Below are 20,059 nucleotides of genomic sequence, written 5' to 3'. Positions count from 1 at the left end.
CTCAGGCCATGGATTCTGGACAGGAAGACCACAAAAGTGATAGCTTGCATCAGTAGACACATAATGTCAACCTGACCTTTCATGGATAATGTTAACCATGATCACCAGGTCATCAGGTGTCAACTAAAATCCATTGTTCAATTAAAACCCATCATTTCAGTTATTTTTAAAGCAGTGTATATTGGCTTACTTCATACCCACCCCTAAAGTTCAGAAGAAACACTTAAAGTTACCTAATTTTAAATAATAAGTCATTTCAAACATAACTTGGTCAAACTGTACCAGTGTTTTCCTTTTGCTAAGAGCATGCCATTAATTTAAGGGGTAATAATACTGCATTAATGGTTTAAATGTTTACTGGGGATTATCATTTAAGATCATTTACTGGGGATATTTTATAAGAAAGCTATTGAAAGGTTGAGTTTGACTACACACCAGCAGAAACAGCTGGTGATTATATTTTCTTGTGTTTTATTCTGTACTGAGCACTACAGTATTAAAACAACTTTTATAAATTCGTTGCTAAAATATTTCAAAATACTTAACATACAAAAATGTAAAATATTAAAATATTCTATAAGAAATAATGACTGAAATTGAATACTGTTTTCTAATTAAACAAAATACCCTAATAATAAACCTATTTGCAGGAGGTGGATTTTGTGTGTTGCAGTGATGCAAGTTGTCTTTTAGTTCAAATGTTGAGTTCAATTTAAATAATAATATTGATAATACTTGTATGTGGTGAAGACTGCAAACCATATAGAAAATGTATAAGTAAGATCTCCCTTCCTTTACTACCCTCCCCCCAATTTCTATTCTCTTGCTCCAAAAGTATAACCATTATTATTTCTTCCAGAAAAATGTCTGCATCTACAAAATATGTATATAATTTTGTGGGGGGAATGGAATCTTGCTGTACATAACTTGTCTTACCATATACTTTTCATCTTTCTTTTTTGCTTAATGATATTTCATAGACATATTGTCACCTATAGATGCACATCATACTTTTTAATGGTTACGTAGTATTCCTTAGCATGGATTACCACAGTTTATTTATTCCCATTCTGTTGGGAATTTTTGGTTGTTTCTACATTTTTAAATTTACAAACAAAACTACAGTGACATTATGTATACCTTTGTAAGCATGGTATGAAGTTGCAATTAAGATGAAAATGCAGTCTGGACAAAAGGAAATGAGGTATGGGGTGGATTTAGGGTTACAGAAAAATAGTAGCAAAATGGTGCTATTTCTGGTGAACAGCAGTAAGCTAAAATTATTTTTTCCTAGTCCCTTTCTGAAATGAGGTAGAATATCAGTAAATAAAGAAATGATAAAATATCAGGCTAGATTGCATGATTCCATGAAGTTAGCAGTAAAGAAATAGAGAAAGTACAGGCAGAATAACTTTCTGTCTGTTTTAGGATTATAACCAGTAAAAAGTCAGTTAAAGTTTGGTCATGTGATTTTGTAATTTTGTTTTTAGGAAAACAAACATATCAAGTGGGGTTCTAGATGGGATTATATTTTGGAGTCCATGTCTCATACCAGCATTCAGTGGTTTAAGTAAGCCCTTGATGAAATAAAGAATAAGTAGCTTCACAGTAGGAAATGTATACAAACACACACACACATACATACATATATGTATTTTAAAAATTATTTTGTCACCAGAGATGATCTTTTTTTCCTTTTAGTTTTATTGAGATATAATTGACATACGGTACTGTATAAGTTTAAAGTATGCAGCATAATGATTTGACTTACACTGATGACCACAATAAGTTTAGTGAACATCTATCATCTCCTATAGATACAAAATTAAAGAAATATAAAAAGATTTTTTCCTCGTGATGAAAACTCTTAGGATTTGCTGTTTAACAACTTTCATACATAATGTACAGCAGTGTTAATTATATTAACCATGTTGTACATTATACCCCTAGTACTTCATCTTATAACTGCAAGTTTGTACCTTTTGACCACCTTCATCCAGTTCCCCCCACCCCGATCCGAGATGATCTTGAGTGACATTTTTTCTTCTCTGTGGCTAATTTCCCTTCTCCTTCCTCTCCTCCACCTCTCCACATATGCAAAGCAAAAGAAAAAAGGAAAATCTGTTTTAAATATACTAATGTTTATGCTGAAGGGAAGGAGAAGGCTGAGATGTTCTAGAGAGAAGATGTCTGCATGTAAAGAGTAGTCCATGCTGGGAAGTAGGCAGGATAGGACTGTGGCAGTGGACACTGTGCAAAAGATGGAATGAAAACAGGAGAGACACTTTCATTTGTGGGGTCAAAGTCTGAGCAAACTGGAGTGTAAGAGAAAGAAGTAACCAGATGGGGTGGAGGAAAGTCAGGATGTCATGAAAGACTGGGAAGAGAGCAGAGAAAGATGAAAAGATTAAATATGAGAAACCAAAATATTGCAAGTGGTCAAGGCAGGTCATATAGACGAGAGGACTGTGTTGAGATAATGTCTGTGAGTGAAGGTGGATTCATTCTCCACATATTCTTTTTCATCCCTATTAGGGTGCCAAGCACTAGGAGAGGCTCTCAGACATGGCGGTACATAAGGCCAACAGGCTTCTGCTCGCAGGAAGCTTATATTCTAGTGGATTCAGAGTGAAGGGACTTGATTCCTCAGGAATCTTCAACAGGACAGACCACAGAGTTAGGAGTCCTTCATGACTGTGGAAGGAGTAGTTTCAACATGAAATCAAAGGATGGACCAACTGAGAACATGATGATTGGGGCTGTCATAAAGCACTGACAACGAGAGTAGGATCTTCAGTTAGTAACTTAGGAGACTGATCAGAGAAGCCGACGAACCTGTGTTCGTAGTATTTTTTCCCCTGTTATCCTCATATCCTATAATAAATCAGCTTTGGATGGAAGAAGACTATAAAGGTAAAGATGAAAGTAAGGAAAGGTGTGATTCTATGAGTATGGTCTTCTGAGTTGATGATTTTCCTTATATGCCATTGGCTTTATTTTTTAAAAAATTTATTTTATTGAAGTATAGTTGATTTACAGTGCTGTTGCCTTTAAAGTGAGAATAGCACCCCCTTCTCCTCCTATTTCTGTCCTTATTCTTCCTTCTCCTCTACCTCCTTCTCCTCCTCATTATTATTATCATATTGTAGCTTTTCTAGAAAATCCTCTGTTTGGGCAATAGTCCAGGTCCCATTTTGTCACACCACCCAGAACTCTCTTCAGATAAACTTTATTTACTTATTATTTCTTTAAAGATTTACTTATTTATTTTATTTATTATTGGCTGCATAGTGTCTTGGTTGTGACACATGGGATCTTCATTGAGGCATGCGGAATCTTTTGTTGTGGTCTTCTGTCTAGTTGTGGCGTGCGGGTTTTCTCTTCTTTAGTTGTGGTGCATGGGCTCCAGAGTGCATAGGCTCTGTAGTTTGCGGCACACAGGCTCTCTAGTTGAGGCGCATGAGCTCAGTAGTTGTGGTGTGTGGGCTTAGTTGCTCCACGACATGTGGGATCTTAGTTCCCTGACCAGGGATGGAACCCTCATCCCCTGCATTGTAAGGCGGATTCTTTACCGCTGGACCACCAGGGAAGTCCCTGGATAAAATTTATTTAAATGCTTTCTTTAAAGGGGTTGTGAAAGGGAAGGGCGTCCAGATAGATTGTGGGGCTAATCTCTAGTAGTAATAATATTTATAATGTAACAATAAATGTACTTTAGCTTCTGTCTCGAGCTAATTTACTTATCACATTTAACAGACATTTTAGACATTATCTTAATGGCATTTTTCCAAAACAGTGCTGGCCTTTTCATAGATTCTGGTGAAACTTTTTTGATGTGTCTGGACTTGTCTGGGCGGTGGGATGGCAGAAGGTCTTGATTTTGATTTGGGCATAGATTTTAAGATTCAGTTTTGGAAACAGTATGTAAGAGCTGGTAGGTAAGTGGTCTATGGGGTCTTTACCCCGAAGCTTGATAAAGACTTGATAGAGTTAAAAGCCTTGGTCCATCAGCTAAGAAGTCAGTCAGTCAGTCATCAATTCAACATTGATTCCTGAACTTCCATTCTCAGTTTCATGTTCTGGAACTATGTCTGTGTTCCTGATCTTATTCATTTCTCCTTGTTTCTTTTTGGGAATGTACTCTTACAAAGTTCTAAAATAACCTTAAGAATAGTGTTGCTTCTATTGATTTATTTGTAATGCACTTTTGTGATAGAGCTTTTTTTTAAAAAAATTATTTATTTGTTTTTGGCTGTGTTGGGTCTTCGTTGCTGTTCGTGGGCTTTCTCTAGTTGCGGCGAGCAGGGGCTACTCTTTGTTGCGGTGCGCAGGCTTCTCATTGCGGTGGCTTCTCTTGTTGTGGAGCATGGGCTCTAGGCACACGGGCGTCAGTAGTTGTGGCTCACGGGCTCTAGAGCACAGGCTCAGTAGTTGTGGTGCATGGGCTTAGTTGCTCCGTGGCATGTGGGAATCTTCCCGGACCAGGGCTCGAACCCGTGTCTCCTGCACTGGCAGGTGGATTCTTAACCACTGCGCCACCAGGGAAGCCCCTTGTGATAGAGCTTTAAGTTCATTTAATATATTGATGTATTCAGCCTTTGATCCACATTTAACCTTAGAAAACTGATCGACATAATGATAATTTGAATGTCTTTCTTTTACGTGTGCACACATTTTCTTTTTAGTATTCAAATAAGAAACTTGAGATTTAACTTCTCTTTTTCCTTCTTTATGTTTTCTAGTATTATGAATTCCATTGTTATTGCTGTCTTCTTATCTGGAATGGTGGCTATGATCATATTAAGGACTCTCCATAAAGGTATTATCAGATATAATCAGATGAGTTTTCCCGTAAGTAAAAATGCACATATTTGATTCAGCAAATATTTGAGTGCCTGCTTGCCCAGTTCTCAATGTTATGTTTCTACTTAGAGTATAACACCTTGAATACAATGCATTTTGATGTCTAGTAATTTTGCATATTATGCTGAATCAAAGTACAGAGTGTTGTGTTGATTCTTAAAAAGTACAGGTAAGTTTATTAGAGAGTTATTTGCTATCAACTCTTTGGTTATATTCCTTTTCATGTTTCTGACCTTTCAAAATATCATTATTTAAGATTTTCATTAATTTGCAGCATGAGATAAATATACGAAACACTGCAAAATACTACAATTTAGGGTAAATTTAGTTTTATCAATTTATACTGTTTTGACTCTTATAGTCATTTGTGTATTGATGAACTTTTAATTTCTATAGAATTGGTTGAATCTTTTTTTAAAATTTTTATTTATTTATTTTTGGCTGCGTTGGTCTCTGTTACTGCACACGGGCTTTCTCTAGTTGTGGCAAGTGGGGGCTACTCTTTGTTGCGGTGCACGGGCTTCTCATTGCAGTGGCTTCTCTTGTTGTGAAGCACGGGCTCTAGGCGTGCAGGCTTCAGGAGTTGTGGCACACGGGCTTAGTTGCTCTGCAGCATGTGGGATCTTCCCGGACCAGGGATTGAACCCTTGTCCCCTGCATTGACAGGCGGATTCTTAAGCACTGCACCACCAGGAAGTCACTTGGTTGGATCTTTTATGTATGTTAAATTGTGTTGCTTTCTTCATGAAAATCAAGCCAGTTGTGTCCTTTATATAATTAACACACTCCCTCCAATGCAAAACTTAAAGTAAGGGAATAGCTCATTTGTATGGCAGGGTCACATACCTGCCAGAGACCTACTCTATCCAAAATGAGCCATTGGTTTCCAGCTAGTCTGTCTCTAGAGGAAAATTCATTTTTCTCTAACTTTCAGAGCTCTTGTAACTTTCTGTCCTAGTAACTCCTGTGTTTATTAAAGACTTTCTCATATGCAGGAAGATGCCCAGAAGGAATTTGGTTGGAAGCTGGTTCATGGGGATGTATTCAGACCTCCAAGGAGTGGAATGTTGCTGTCAGTTTTCCTGAGTCAAGAACACAAGTTTTGATTATGATATTTATTACTTTATGTGAGTAATCTCAGATCAATATGTGTCTTCTTCAACAGTCTTAGTGAGCTGCTAACACATGTTAAACTTTGATTCATATGTACAAAAGAGCTTTGAAAATTCTACCCTAAAGTTTAAGGAAATGTGTGTTTTATAGTACTTATATTTCTTTCTTCTCAAATTAAGGATATGAGTCTGAATATGTTCCTATATAAAGGAACTTTCATAGCTTCTTCAGTTCTGAGTAATTTATAGTAATGTCCAATACACTTGTTCCTTGCTTTGCAAGGTAGATGCGTTCTTGAAAATCAGCATGTGGGTAGAATCATATTTTAAATGAACTCAGGGAGTTATAATTCAAAGACTAGCATTTTGAAATGCTATGGCAAGCCTGAGTGCTGGTCTTTAAATGTATAAGCGCAATGGCATCGTTAGTAGGCTTACAGTGGCTGATGAACCCTGGCTGCCTTCATTTATCAACTAAAAATGGAGTTTGTCAGTTTTTGATAACCAGAGTGCTGATTTTCACAAACAAAGCTGCTGTAAATAAATGGCTTATTAGCTGTTTCAGATGTCAGTGATAATTTCAAAATTTAGCTCTTAAGGTTATATTTTCCTGAGACCAAGTCTCACTGTGATTTTTCCCCCTTACCTTGAATAAAAGGAAACAGAAGGAAATTTTTGTGGGAAAAATGATTTGCCGTTTATGCAGTGACTACTGGAGTAGGGAAGGGGAAGATCTTTTGTTTAATTTTGATTTAAACAGTGAGATTAAAGGCTAAATTGAAAACATATCATTTGCCTTGTATGGGAAATCAGACTTTTTCACTAAGAAAAAATTGTCAAAAAATTAGCTAAGAGAATAACATCAGAGAATTTCCTTGTATGCTGTTTCATAAAAATATCTTCATAAGGTTGTCTTTATTATAAAGTCCTATGTGCTTTTGAGGCCATTATTGTCACTGGTTTGATATTTCTCTTTTGTGCCTTTAGTTCTGACCTGTCTTGGTTTCCTTTCCCCTGTCAAACGAGGTGCTTTAATGACCAGTGCTATTCTGTTATGGGTCCTTCTGGGAACCTCTGCTGGATACGTATCTGCTAAGATGTATATGAGTAAGCATTGCAACTGTTATTATTCCAGTAAGTTGGTGTGTTAGAAATTAAAAAGCTGTAAAATTAAAAATTCAGGGCTTCCCTTGTGGCGCAGTGGTAGAGAGTCTGCCTGCCGATGCAGGGGACACAGGTTCGTGCCCTGATCTGGGAAGATCCCACATGCCGCGAAGCGGCTGGACCCGTGAGCCATGGCTGCTGAGCCTGCGTCTCCAGAGCCTGTGCTCTGCAACGGGAGAGGCCACAACAGAGAGAGGCCCGTGTAACGCAAAAAAAAAAAAAAAAAAAAAAAAATTCAAAAATTGCATGGGGAATTTTAGCTGACCTAGCAAAATGTAGTTGTGTGTTAGTTACTATAAAGTATTTGTAAAGTGGACTAAATCCAGTTGCTCCAGTAACTCTTCTGTCCTTTACTTCCTCAGCCTTTAGAGGTATTAAGTGGAAGACAAATTTTTTGCTGACGGCACTACTGTGTCCTGGGTTAGTATCTCACGTTCTCTTTTCGCTATGCAATTATACTCTTTCTTATACTTTTTTAAAAAATAACTTTATTTATTTATTTATTTATTTATTTATTTATTTATTTATTTATGAGTTGGGTCTTCGTTGCTGCACCCAGGCTTTCTCTAGTTGTGGTGAGTGGGAGCTACTCTTTGTTGCGGTGCATGGGCTTCTCACTGTGGGGGCTTCTCTAGTTGCGGAGCGTGGGCTCTATGCATGTGGGCTTCAGTAGTTGTGGCACGCGGGCTTCAGTAGTTGTGGCTTGTGGGCTCTAGAGCGCAGGCTCCGTACTTGTGGTGCACGGGCTTAGTTGCTCCACGGCATGTGGGATCTTCCTTGACCAGGGCTCGAATCCGTGTCCCCTGCATTGGCAGGCAGATTCTTAACCACAGTGCCACCAGGGAAGCCCCTTTCTTATACTTTATCTTGGAAAAATCATTTTACATGATAATGAAGAGTAGAAAGGAGTTGAATGACCACTGTGTTTTCTGTGGCTGCAGCATTCTTTTTCTGGTGTATCTGCATTCTTTTCATCTTTTTGTACATCTTAACCCCTAGTACAAAGAGATGGCGATGGTGCTGCGGTATTCCATTTTGATCTTTTTTTTGAAGCAGGTTTCATAAATGCTCATCTCAGTTATGCATCTTGCCTTACATATCACGTTAGAGTGGCAATTTATACACTACATTGTGTTATTTTCCTCGTCCTTGCCTTCAGTGATTATTTCTTCATGTCTCACCTAGTTACTGCAGTGTCATTAGTGCTACAGTCCCCAGGCACAGTCATGGTCAGAGTGGGAGTCGGGGTGGTGCTGCACAGTGGCCATAATGGGAGCTCATCCAGTCCCCTAATTATAGAGATGTGGAATCAGCGTGTTCAAGGTCACACAAGAAGTCAGTCATGCAGCCCAGGCTGTATATAACGGAACTCACCCCTTACATCCTGTCCAGCGCTCTTCCCATAATACCTCACTGATAAGGTGCTGACTTGCTTAAGGTTTTATCTCCAAATTCTTTTTTTTTTTTTTTGCGGTATGTGGGCCTCTCACTGTTGTGGCCTCTCCCGTTGCGGAGCACAGGCTCCGGACGCGCAGGCTCATTGGCCATGGCTCACGGGCCTAGCCATTCTGCGGCATGTGGGATCTTCCCAGACCGGGGCACGAACCCGTGTCCCCTGCATAGGCAGGCAGACTCTCAACCACTGCGCCACCAGGGAAGCCCTCTCCAAATTCTTTAATATGTTTTGTCTTAGTCAGCTTGGGCTGCCATAACAAAATACCATAGACTGAGTGGCTTAAACAACAGACATTTATTTTCTCACGGTTCTGGAGACTGGGAAGCCCAAGATCAGGGTATCAACAGGGTCAGGTCCTGGTGAGTGCTCTCTTCGTGGTTGCTGCTAGCTGCCTTCTTGTTGTGTCCTCACATGGCAAGGGAAAAGAGAGAGAGAGAGCGAACTCTTTGGTGTCTCTCCTTATAAGGGCACTGATGCCATCATGAAGACCGCACCCTCATGACCTCATCTAAACCTTATTACTCCCTAAAGGCCCCATTTCCAAATACCATCACATTAGGGATTAGGGTTTCAACATATGAATTTTGGGGGATACAATTCAGTCCATAGCAAGTTCCATTAAAAAAATTATTCCCTTGATATGTTCTGAAGGACAAGTTTTTTTTTTTTAAGGAAAAAGTAGTGGATTATATCTTAACTGTTATGTGGTACTTTAATTTTCTTTTGTTGTAAAATTCCCATGTCCTTGATGCTAGAGTGTGTCACAATAGTGGAAGTCCTATAATGAAACTTATACATAGTAAATTCAGTTATATTATATACTAATTAGTGACAAAATGAGAACAAATGCTCTGTGACTGAGTATAATGCCATAAACAATTCAGTGCAGTGACAGATGATATATTCAGTAGACTCATAATCTTTTATCTACATGTGGCTTGTTTTCTCCTAAACTCCAGGGAAAAAGGTAATATAATTGAAAAGATTGAACATTATAAGTTTGCACATCAAATACATGTACTGCAGTTTTTGACTTACTTAAAATAAGGACAATGCACTCCCCTCCCCCTTACCACCTTGAATACAGCCATCTGCTTTTTCTATAACTCTTTTCAAGGGAACTAGAATGGGTGGTCTTTCCTGAGGTGAATGCTTTAATATATTTATGTAAGAATGCAATGTCCTTGACAATATTTCAGATATTTGTTGCTTCAAGTTCAAGACTCAGATGAATCTGAAATTGAATAACTTTGGCAACAAAGTGCCATTGTGCTAAAGTCATTATACTGGATTATCATGCAAGGGATATTGCAAGCAAGAACTAGTCAATAAACCATGTACTATTCTCTTCATTATTTAGTTACTCATTCAACATATTTATTGTGTTTTTAAAAAATTTTGTCTTGTTTTTGTTTTTTACTATATTTAATGCATTATGCTAGGCACTGTAGAGGAAATAAATGTAAATCTCCCCTGAAACTGCCTTCGTGGCTTCAGATAAATAATAATGGCCCATTTTTCATCAGACAGATGTTCCATCTTATTGTAAAAAGAAGTTACGTCATTGAAATAGAAAATGTAAAAGAATTAGAATATGCTGTGTCACTAAGCTTGATTAGCTAAACTGAACAATTAATGTCTGAAAAGCATTAGCATTTGCAATGCACTATGAGTTGTTTTTATCATGTTTTCTATGGGATCAATTTTGAAGAATGTTTTACACAGAAAAATTTAAAAGTTAGAGTAGGAATCCATAATAACATGGCTCAGGGTTACATGGGCTATGAAATGATGCAGTGGCAAACCACTTCTGTGAAAATAAATTTTTTTAATTTGAAAAGCAACTGTTAACAGTGGTTGTCTCCTGGGTGGCTGGGGGACAAGAGTGAGAAGGAGACTATTTTATACTTATTTTTCACTGTTTCTCTGTTTCTTTTTACTTTTCACATTGTGTACCATATGCATGCATTACCTATTTTAAAATAATTTCATTATAAACAACAATAACAACAACTCATAACCATATTTTGAAGTGGAGAGGTAGCATTAGAGGCTACTGGCATAGGCTTTAGAGTCAGACACACACACACACATGCACCCTATGCTCTATACACATAGGGGTCCATTTCCCAATTCTGCCCCTTTCTAATTAATGAGGCCTTGAGTAGGTTGTGAATAATGCTGCAATGAACATGGGAGTGCAGCTATCCCTTTGAGATCCTGTTTTCATTTCCTTTATATATATACCCAGAAGTGGGATGGCTGGATCTTATGGTAATTCTATTTTAAAAATTTTGGGAAACCTCCATACTGTTTTCCTTAGTGCCTGTACCAATTTAGATTCCCACCAAGAGTGCACGAGTGTTCCTTTTTCTCCACATCCTCGCCAACACTTCTTATCTTTTTGGTGATAGCCATTCTGACAGGTGTGAGGTGATATCTCACTGTGGTTTTGATTTGCATTTCCCTGATGATTAGTGATGTTGAGCGTCTTTTCATGTGTCTGTTGGCCATCTGTATGTCTTCTTTGGAAAAGTGTGTATTCAGTTCCTCTGCCCATTTGTCAACCAGATTGTTCTTTTGCTATTGAGTTGTGTGAGTTCTTTATATACTTGGATGTTAACTCCTTATCACATATATGATTTGCAAATATTTTCTCACATTCTGTAAGTTGTCTTTCCATTTTATTGATTGTTTCTTTTGCTGTGCAGAAAGTTTTTAGTTAGATGTAGTTCTGCTTCTTAAGTTTTGCTTTTGTTGCTTGTGCTTTTGGTGTCATATCCAAAAAATTGCTGTGAAGACCAATGTCAAGGAGTTTTGACCCTATGTTTTCTTCTAGGAGTTTATGGTTTCAGGTCTTATTTTTAAGCCTTTAATCCATTTTGAGTTAATTTTTGTGAGTGGTATAAGATAGGGATCCAATTTTATTCTTCTGAATGTGGTTATTCAGTTTCTCAACATCACTTATCGATTTCTTGGCTCCCTTGTCAAATACTAGTTGACAGTATATGCAGGGATTTATTTCTGGGCTCTTGATCCTGTTCTATTAGTCTGTGTGTCTATTTTTATATCAGTACCATACTATTTTGATTACCATAGCTTTGTAGTATAGTCTGAAATCAGGAAATGTGATGCCTCCAGTTTTATTCTTCTCTCTCAGGATTGCTTTGGCTATTCGGGGTCTTTTGTAGTCCCATACAAATTTTACGGTTGCTCTTTCTATCTCTGTGAAAAATGCCACTGGAATTTTTCAGCTGCTAATCTACTAATCTAATTTCTGTCTCTATGGACTTGCCTCTTCTGGACATTTCATATAAATGGAATCATAAAAAGTGTGGCCTCTTGTGTCTGCCTTCTTTCACTTAGCATAATGTTTTCAGAGTTCATCCATGTTATAGCATGTATCACTACTTCATTCCTTTTATGATTGAACAGTATTCCATTGTATCAATATACCACTTTTTGTTTACCCATTCATAAGTTGATGGTCATTTGGGCTGTTTTCACCTTTTGGATAATATACATAGTGTTGCTATTAACATTTGTATGTGATGTTTTGAGTGAAAATATGCTTCCAATTCTACTGGGTAGATACTGGGTATATACCTGGGAGTAGAATTACTGGGTCATATGGTCACTATGCTTACTATTTTGAGAGACCGCCAGCCTATTTTCAAAAGTTATTGTACCATTTTACATTCCCACCAGCAAAGTATGAGGGTTCCAATTTCTCTACACCCTCATCAACACTTGTTACTGTTTTTGCTTATAGCCATCCTAATTATTATGAAGTGATCTTTCATTGTAGTTTTGATTTACATTTTTTGATGACTAATGATATTGAGCATCTTTTCATGTGCCTATTGGTCATTTGCATATCTTCTTTAGAAATATGTCTATTCAAATCCTTTGCCCATTTTTAAATTGGATTATTTTTCTTTTTATTGTTGAATTGTAAGAGTTCTGTATATATTTTGGTTACTAGTTGCTTATCAGGTATATGATTTGTAAATATTTTCTTCCATTCTGTGAATTGTCTTCTCAATTTCTTGATAGTGTTCTTTGAAGTGCAAAACTAAAATTTTGATGACATTCACTTTATTTACTTTTTCTTTGGTTGCTTGTGCTTTAGGTGTCATATTTTAGAAGCCTAATCCAAAGTCATTAAAATTTATGCTTGGGCTTCCCTGGTGGCTCAGTGGTTGAGAGTCTGCCTGCCGATGCAGGGGACACGGGTTCATGCCCTGGTCCGGGAAGATCCCACATGCTGCGGAGCAGCTGGGCCTGTGAACCATGGCCACTGAGCCTGCGCATCCGGAGCCTGTGCTCTGCAACGGGAGAGGCCACAACAGTGAGAGGCCCGTGTACTGCAAAAAAAGAAAAAAAAATTATGCTTATGTTTTCTTATAAAAGTCTTCTAGTTTTACATCTTAAATATAGGTCTTTGATCCATTTTGAGTTAATTTTTATATATGTTTGAGGTAGGGATATAACTTCATTCTTTTGTACATGATTATCCAGTTGTCCTGACATTATTTGTTGAAAAGACTCTTCTGCTCCAATTGATTTGTCTTGATTCCCTTATTGAAAATGAAGTGTCCATAAATCTGTGGGTTTATTTCTGAACATTCACTCCTATTCCATTAGTCTATATGTCTATCCTTAGACCAGTATCCGTAGTCTTTTTTTCTTTTTTTATAAGTTTGTTGCTCCTTTTTGTGTACTTGTAATCTCTGAGATTATCTCTAATCTATTTATTTATTTTTGGCTGTGTTGGGTCTTAGTTGTGGCATGCGGGGTCTTTTGTTGTGGTGTGCAGGCTCTTCATTGTGGTGTATGGGCTTCTCTCTAGTTGTGGCACGTGGGCTCCAGAGTGCATGGGCTCTGTAGTTGTGGCACGTGGGCTCTCTCATTGTGGCACACGGGCTCAGTAGTTGCGGTGCATGGGCATAGATCCTGCGGGATCTTAGTCCCCTAACCAGTGATCGAACCCGCGTCCCCTGCATTGGAAGGTGGATTCTTAACCACTGGACCACCAGGGAATCCCACCCATAGTCTTGATTTTAGTCTGTAGCTTTTAATAAATTTTGAAATTAGGAAGTGGGAGTCCTCCAGCTTTATTCTTTTTCAAGATTATTTTGGCTCTTCTGGAACTTTGCATTTCCATATGAGTTTTAGGAAGGGCTTTTCAATTTCTTCAAAAAGCTAACTGGGATTTTGACAAGATTGCATGGAATCTGTAGATCAATTTGGGGGATATTGCCATCTTAACAATATTAAGTCTTCCAATTCATGAATATAGGATGTCTTTCCATTTATTTGGTCTTCTTTAATTCCTTTCAATTACATTATACTTTGGGTGATTTCAGATCTGTTAAATTTATTGAGACTTGTGTTATGGACTAACATATGGTCTATCCTGGAGAACATTCCATGTACACTTGAGAAGAATGTGTATTCTGCTGTCAATGGGTGGAGTGTTCTATAGATGTCTGTTATGTCTAGGACGTTTACAGTGTTGTTAAAGTCTTTCATTTTTCTTGTTGATCTTCTGTCTAGTTGTTCTATCCATTATTGAAAGTGTTTATTCAAGTCTCCAGCTATCATTGTTGAATTGTCTGTTTCTTCCTTCAGTTCTGTCAGTTTTTGCTTCATATATTTTTGGGGCTCTGCTGTTAGGTACATATATGTTTACAACTGTTATATATTCTTGGTAGATTGATACTTTTATTGTTATAAAAGTCCTTCTTTACCTCTCATAATGCTTTTTGTCTTAAAGTCTATTTTGTCTGTTAGAAGTATAGCCACTCTAGCTCTCTTTTGGTTACTGTTTGCATGATATATCTGTATACAGTTGACCCTAGAACAACATGGGGGCTAGGGGCCCTGACCGCCTGCACAGTCAAAAATCTGTGTATAACTTTAGAGTCAGCCCTCTCTATCCACGATTCTGCATCCACGGATTCAACCAATAGCAGATTGTGTAGCACTGTAGTATGTATTTATTGGAAAAAAATCCATGTATGAGTGGACCCGTGCAGTTCAAACCCATTTTGTTCAAGTGTCAACTGTATGTAAAATCCTTTTACTTTCAATCTGTTTGTGTCTCTGAATCAAAATTGTGTCTCTTGTAGACATCATATATTTATTTGGATCATTTTTTGGGGGGTCCCTTTTGCCAATCTGTGCCTTTTAATTGGAATATTTCATCCATGTACATTTAATGAAATTATTGATAAGGTAGGATTTACATCTGATATACTGCTATTTTCTTTCTATAAATTTTAGGTCTTTTTTGTCCCTTCATTACTGCCCTCTATTGTGTTAAATAGATATTTTTAGTGTGCTATTTTTATTCCCTTGTCCTTTCTTTTACTATTATTTTGAGTTTGTTTTTAGTGGTTACGTTATGGGTTACAATTAATGTCTCAATTTATAGCAATCTAGTTCAGATTAGTACCAACTTAATTTCAATATTATTAAAAATATTATATGCTCATATATAGCTCCTTTCCCTCCTCCCTCCTTTGTGCTGTTATTGTCATACAAATTATATCTTAATGCTTTGTATGCTCATCAACACAGATTTATAATTACTGCATTATGCAGCTGTCTTTTAAATTTGATAGCCAAAAAAGGAGTTTTAAATAATATTTACTAATATTATTTACTAATATTATTACCTTTCTAATCTTAGGCTTCTTCATCTGCAGTATGGAAATAATAGTATTATCTACTTCATATGGTTGTTATGAAGATTAAATGGGATAATGTATTCAAGCATTTGGAACAGTGCGTAGCACATAATAAGTGCTTAATAAATGGTAGCTGTGGTTATTAGCTACTGTTTTCTTCTATTATCATGCCTTTGCTCAAGCTATTCCATCAATTTGTAATTCCTTCGTACCAATTTTCTAATGACAAATTTCTGTTCATTCTTTAATTTCTATCTCAAATACTACCACTTTCATGTTTTGAAATTGTACAATGTCTATTACCATTATTACAACACTTACAATAGTATTCCTTAGATTGGAGTTATTTGTGATATGTCTTATCTCTCATTTTATATTCCAAGACTCATGAGGGTTAGTACTATGTCTTACTCATTTCTGTATCTTTCACAGTGTGTAGCCCAGTGCCTTATATGAAGTATGAGTGCCTTATAGAGAGTAAGTGCTCAGTAAATGACTGAATCATGAATAATTTAAAATGCAAGACAGATTCACTTTCCTAGTTCTGTTAGTAGAACCGAATGCAGTTTAAAAGCAATAAACCAGGCATGATACAAAGAACGTGTTTCCCTCAAGAGGTTTAGGGGCTCTCTTAGGTACATGAGAGAGAGAATCATAAGGTACTGGGATTCTTATTTCTTAAAATGTGGTAGGTTACCAGAGAATTTCAGTGCCTTGTGGTATATACATGGACAATGTAAAAACGGATTTGATATTGAGCTGCATGAGTTGCTTGTATGTTTTGAAGATTAATCCTTTGCCAGTTGCTTCATTTGCAAATATTTTCTCCCATTCTGAGGGTTGTCTTTTCATCTTGTTTATGGTTTCCTTTGCTGTGCAAAAGCTTTTAAGTTTCATTAGGTCCCATTTGTTTATTTTTGTTTTTATTTCCATTTCTCTAGGAGGTGGGTCAAAAAGGATCTTGCTGTGATTTATGTCATAGAGTGTTCTGTCTATGTTTTCCTCGAAGAGTTTGATGGTGTCTCCCCTTACATTTAGGTCTTTAATCCATTTTGAGTTTATTTTTGTGTATAGTGTTAAGGAGTGTTCTAATTTCATTCTTTTGCATGTAGCTGTCCAGTTTTCCCAGCATCACTTATTGAAGAGGCTGTCTTTTCTCCACTGTATATTCCTGCCTTCTTTATCAAAGATAAGGTGACCATATGTGCGTGGGTTTATCTCTGGGCTTTCTATCCTGTTCCATTGCTCTATATTTCTGTTTTTGTGCCAGTACCAAACTATCTTGATTACTGTAGCTTTGTAGTATAGTCTGAAGTCAGGGAGCCTGATTCCTCCAGCTCCGTTTTTCTTTCTCAAGATTGCTTTGGCTATTCGGGGTCTTTTGTGTTTCTATACAAATTGTGCAATTTTTTGTTCTAGTTCTGTGAAAAATGCCATTGGTAGTTTGATAGGGATTGCATTGACTCTGTAGATTGCTTTGGGTAGTAGAGTCATTTTCACAATGTTGATTCTTCCAATCCAAGAACATGGTATATCTCTCCATCTATTTGTATCATCTTTAATTTCTTTCATCAGTGTCTTATAATTTTCTGCATACAGGTCTTTTGTCTCCTTAGGTAGGTTTATTCCTAGATATTTTATTCTTTTTGTTGCAGTGGTAAATGGGAGTGTTTTCTTAATTTCACTTTCAGATTTTTCATCATTAGTGTATAGGAATGGAATAGATTTCTGTGCATTAATTTTGTATCCTGCTACTTTACCAAATTCACTGATTAGCTCTAGTAGTTTTCTGGTAGCATCATTAGGATTTTCTATGTATAGTATCATGTCATCTGCAGACAGTGACAGCTTTACTTATTCTTTTCCAATTTGGATTCCTTTTATTTCTTTTTCTTCTCTGATTGCTGTGGCTGAAACTTCCAAAACTATGTTGACTAATAGTGGAGAGAGTGGGCAACCTTGTCTTGTTCCTGAACCCAATCCAAAAATAGGCAGAAGACCTAAATAGACATTTCTCCAAAGAAGATATACAGATTGCCAACAAACACATGGAAGAATGCTCAACATCATTAATCATCAGAGAAATGCAAATCAAAACTACAATGAGATATCATCTCACACCAGTCAGAATGGCCATCAACAAAAAATCTACAAACAATAAATGCTGGAGAGGGTGTGGAGAAAAGGGAACCCTCTTGCACTGTTGGTGGGAATGTAAACTGATACAGCCACTATGGAGAACAGTATGGAGGTTCCTTAAAAAACTACAAATAGAACTACCATATGACCCAGCAATCCCACTATTGGGCATATACCCTGAGAAAACCATAATTCAAAAAGAGTCATGTACCAAAATGTTCATTGCAGCTCTACTTACAATAGCCAGGACATGGAAGCAACCTAAGTGTCCATCCACAAATGAATGGATAAAGAAGATGTGGCACATATATACAATGGAATATTACTCACCTATGAAAAGGAATGAAACTGAGTTATTTGTAGTGAGGTGGATGGACCTAGAGACTGTCATACAGAGTGAAGTGAGTCAGAAAGAGAAAAACAAATACTGTATGCTAACACATATATATGGAATCTAAAAAAAAGAAAAAGAAATGGTCAGTAGAACCTAGGGGCAAGACGGGAGTAAAGATGCAGACCTACTAGAGAATGGACTTGAGGACATGGGGAGGGGGAAGGTGAAGCTGGGACAAAGTAAGAGAGTGGCATGGACATATATACACTACCAAATGTAAAAGAGATAGCTAGTGGGAAGCAGCCGCATAGCACAGGGAGATCAGCTCAGTGCTTTGTGACCACCTAGAGGGGTGGGATAGGGAGGGTGGGAGGGAGGGAGATGCAAGAGGGAAGAGATATGGGGACATATGTATATGTATAACTGATTCACTTTGTTATAAAGCAGAAACTAGCACACCATTGTAAAGCAATTATACTCCAATAAAGATGTAAAAAAATGGATTTGAATTTAATTGGAGAAGTGGTTAAACTAATGAACATACATTTCCTAAGAGAAATTGAAGAAAGTAAAATTATTTATTTATTTTTTACAATAAATTTACTTATTTTTGGCTGCATTTGGTGTTTGTTGCTGCACGTGGGCTTTCTCTCTAGTTGTGGCGAGTGGGGACTACTCTTTGTTGCGGTGCACGGGCTTCTCATTGTGGTGACTTCCCTTGTTGCAGAGCACGGGCTCTAGGCGTGCAGGCTTCAGTAGTTGTGGCATTCAGACTCAGTAGTTGTGGCTCATGTGCTCTAGAGCACAGGCTCAGTAGTTGTGGCGCATGGGCTTAGTTGCTCTGTGGCATGTGGGATCTTCCTGGAGCAAGGTTCGAACACATGTCCTCTGCACTGGCAGGCGGATTCTTAGCCACTGTGCCACCAGGGAGGTCCCTAAAATTATTAAATGATGTCCTTTTCCTGCATGTAATCCCTAAAGCGGTAGGTAGAAAAGGGAAAGAGTCAGCAGAGGTTGATTGGCATGTACTCAAATTTTAAAATTAGAAGAAGAAAGTTTGAATTCCAGCACTCAGTATTAGGTGAGTGACTTTGGTTAAGTCCTATAACCTTTGTCCATTTGCTTACTTGTGATGCTTGTGTCACAGAGTCATTTAGAGAAGTAAATGAACTAATGGGTTGTGAAATTGTTTTGTGAGCTACAAAGCATTTTTGGTCACTCTTTTCTTTTGTGTTCCTACTGTTCTATGTCTATCATCTGCTATAGCATTTCCTATGTTGTAATTTATTTGTTTATCTCTGTCTCCCACTAGACTGAGCTTTTTCAGAGCAAGGATTTTTGTTTTATTTATCTTGGAACACTAGGGCCGAGCACATAGGTACTCAATAAATGTTTAATGAATGTGTGAATAAATGTTTTGAGTAGGAGGTGGATCCAGGTTACCTTTTAAGTTTAATTTTAGTTTTGCTGTTTAAGATTCCATGAAAAGGTCTAGAAATAATTAGAGTTTGACAAAGGAATTCATACTTAGAGTATAAAAACATGAAATTGAAGGGCAGTTACAGAATCGTTAAACACATATCAACATTCTAGAGTGTACTTTCAAAAGGGAAATTGTTGAGATGGGTTAATTGAGTTTATGTATAAGAAGGGAGTTTATGATTTGTCAAGTGAGAAGTAATTTTTCTGGCCACAGAAAGATAAGAGCTGAAATGAATCTCTCCAAAGCTAGGAAATGTGGCAGAGGAATATCGTGGCTAAACAAATTCATTACAGCAGAAAGGTATTAAAAAACATTTTAAGAAGTATGGTTAAGTCATGGGAAACTAGACTCCCTTACTGAGATGCCAGAAACTGATGAGACATAAGGTGGAGCTTTTGTTGTTGTTTGAAAGGACTGGAAACTACATCTCCAACAGGAGCAAAGTATGAATAGATATGTTTACTGAAAAAAGTGTTGATAGAAGAGACCATGAACACAAGGGGGAAAGGTGGAGTAGAAGTAGTAAAATGAAAGAACAAATGACTGAAGTTGGTTTAGAAAGGACCAAATCACTTATAATGAGAGAGGGGGAAGCATCCAAAGCAGTGATCCTAAGTAAGAAATTGAAAATAGATCGTAAATATGAAGGCAGCCTTAAAATCCTAAAATTAGAATGGACCTTGAGAGAATTTACAACTGAAGAACAAAACCAGAGATTCTCTAAACAGTAGACCTCAAAGCCTAACCTGGTTCAGCATGAAGTGGCTGTCACCACATTCCCTGGCTCTGATCTTTGACAAAATGTTTGGGGGA

At 37.3% G+C, this 20,059-nt stretch overlaps 1 pseudogene across 1 annotated transcript in view; it reads left to right on the top strand.

Moving 5' to 3' along the window:
- LOC308609283 (transmembrane 9 superfamily member 2-like) overlaps nucleotides 1-20,059 on the top strand; it is a 92,139-nt pseudogene that overhangs the window by 42,396 nt on the left and 29,684 nt on the right. The window contains exons 8-12 of the transcript in view: nucleotides 1,491-1,570; nucleotides 4,743-4,851; nucleotides 5,859-5,990; nucleotides 6,963-7,082; nucleotides 7,502-7,563. The product of the transcript in view is annotated as a transmembrane 9 superfamily member 2-like (transcript). The remainder of the gene's footprint in view (nucleotides 1-1,490; nucleotides 1,571-4,742; nucleotides 4,852-5,858; nucleotides 5,991-6,962; nucleotides 7,083-7,501; nucleotides 7,564-20,059) is intronic.

This window comes from Mesoplodon bidens (genome assembly GCF_964165515.1).
Source record: "Mesoplodon bidens genome assembly, chromosome: X".
Lineage (NCBI taxonomy): Eukaryota > Metazoa > Chordata > Mammalia > Artiodactyla > Ziphiidae > Mesoplodon > Mesoplodon bidens.
The sequence above is the reverse complement of the archived record's forward strand: the minus strand, read 5'-3'. Positions and strand labels throughout refer to the sequence as shown.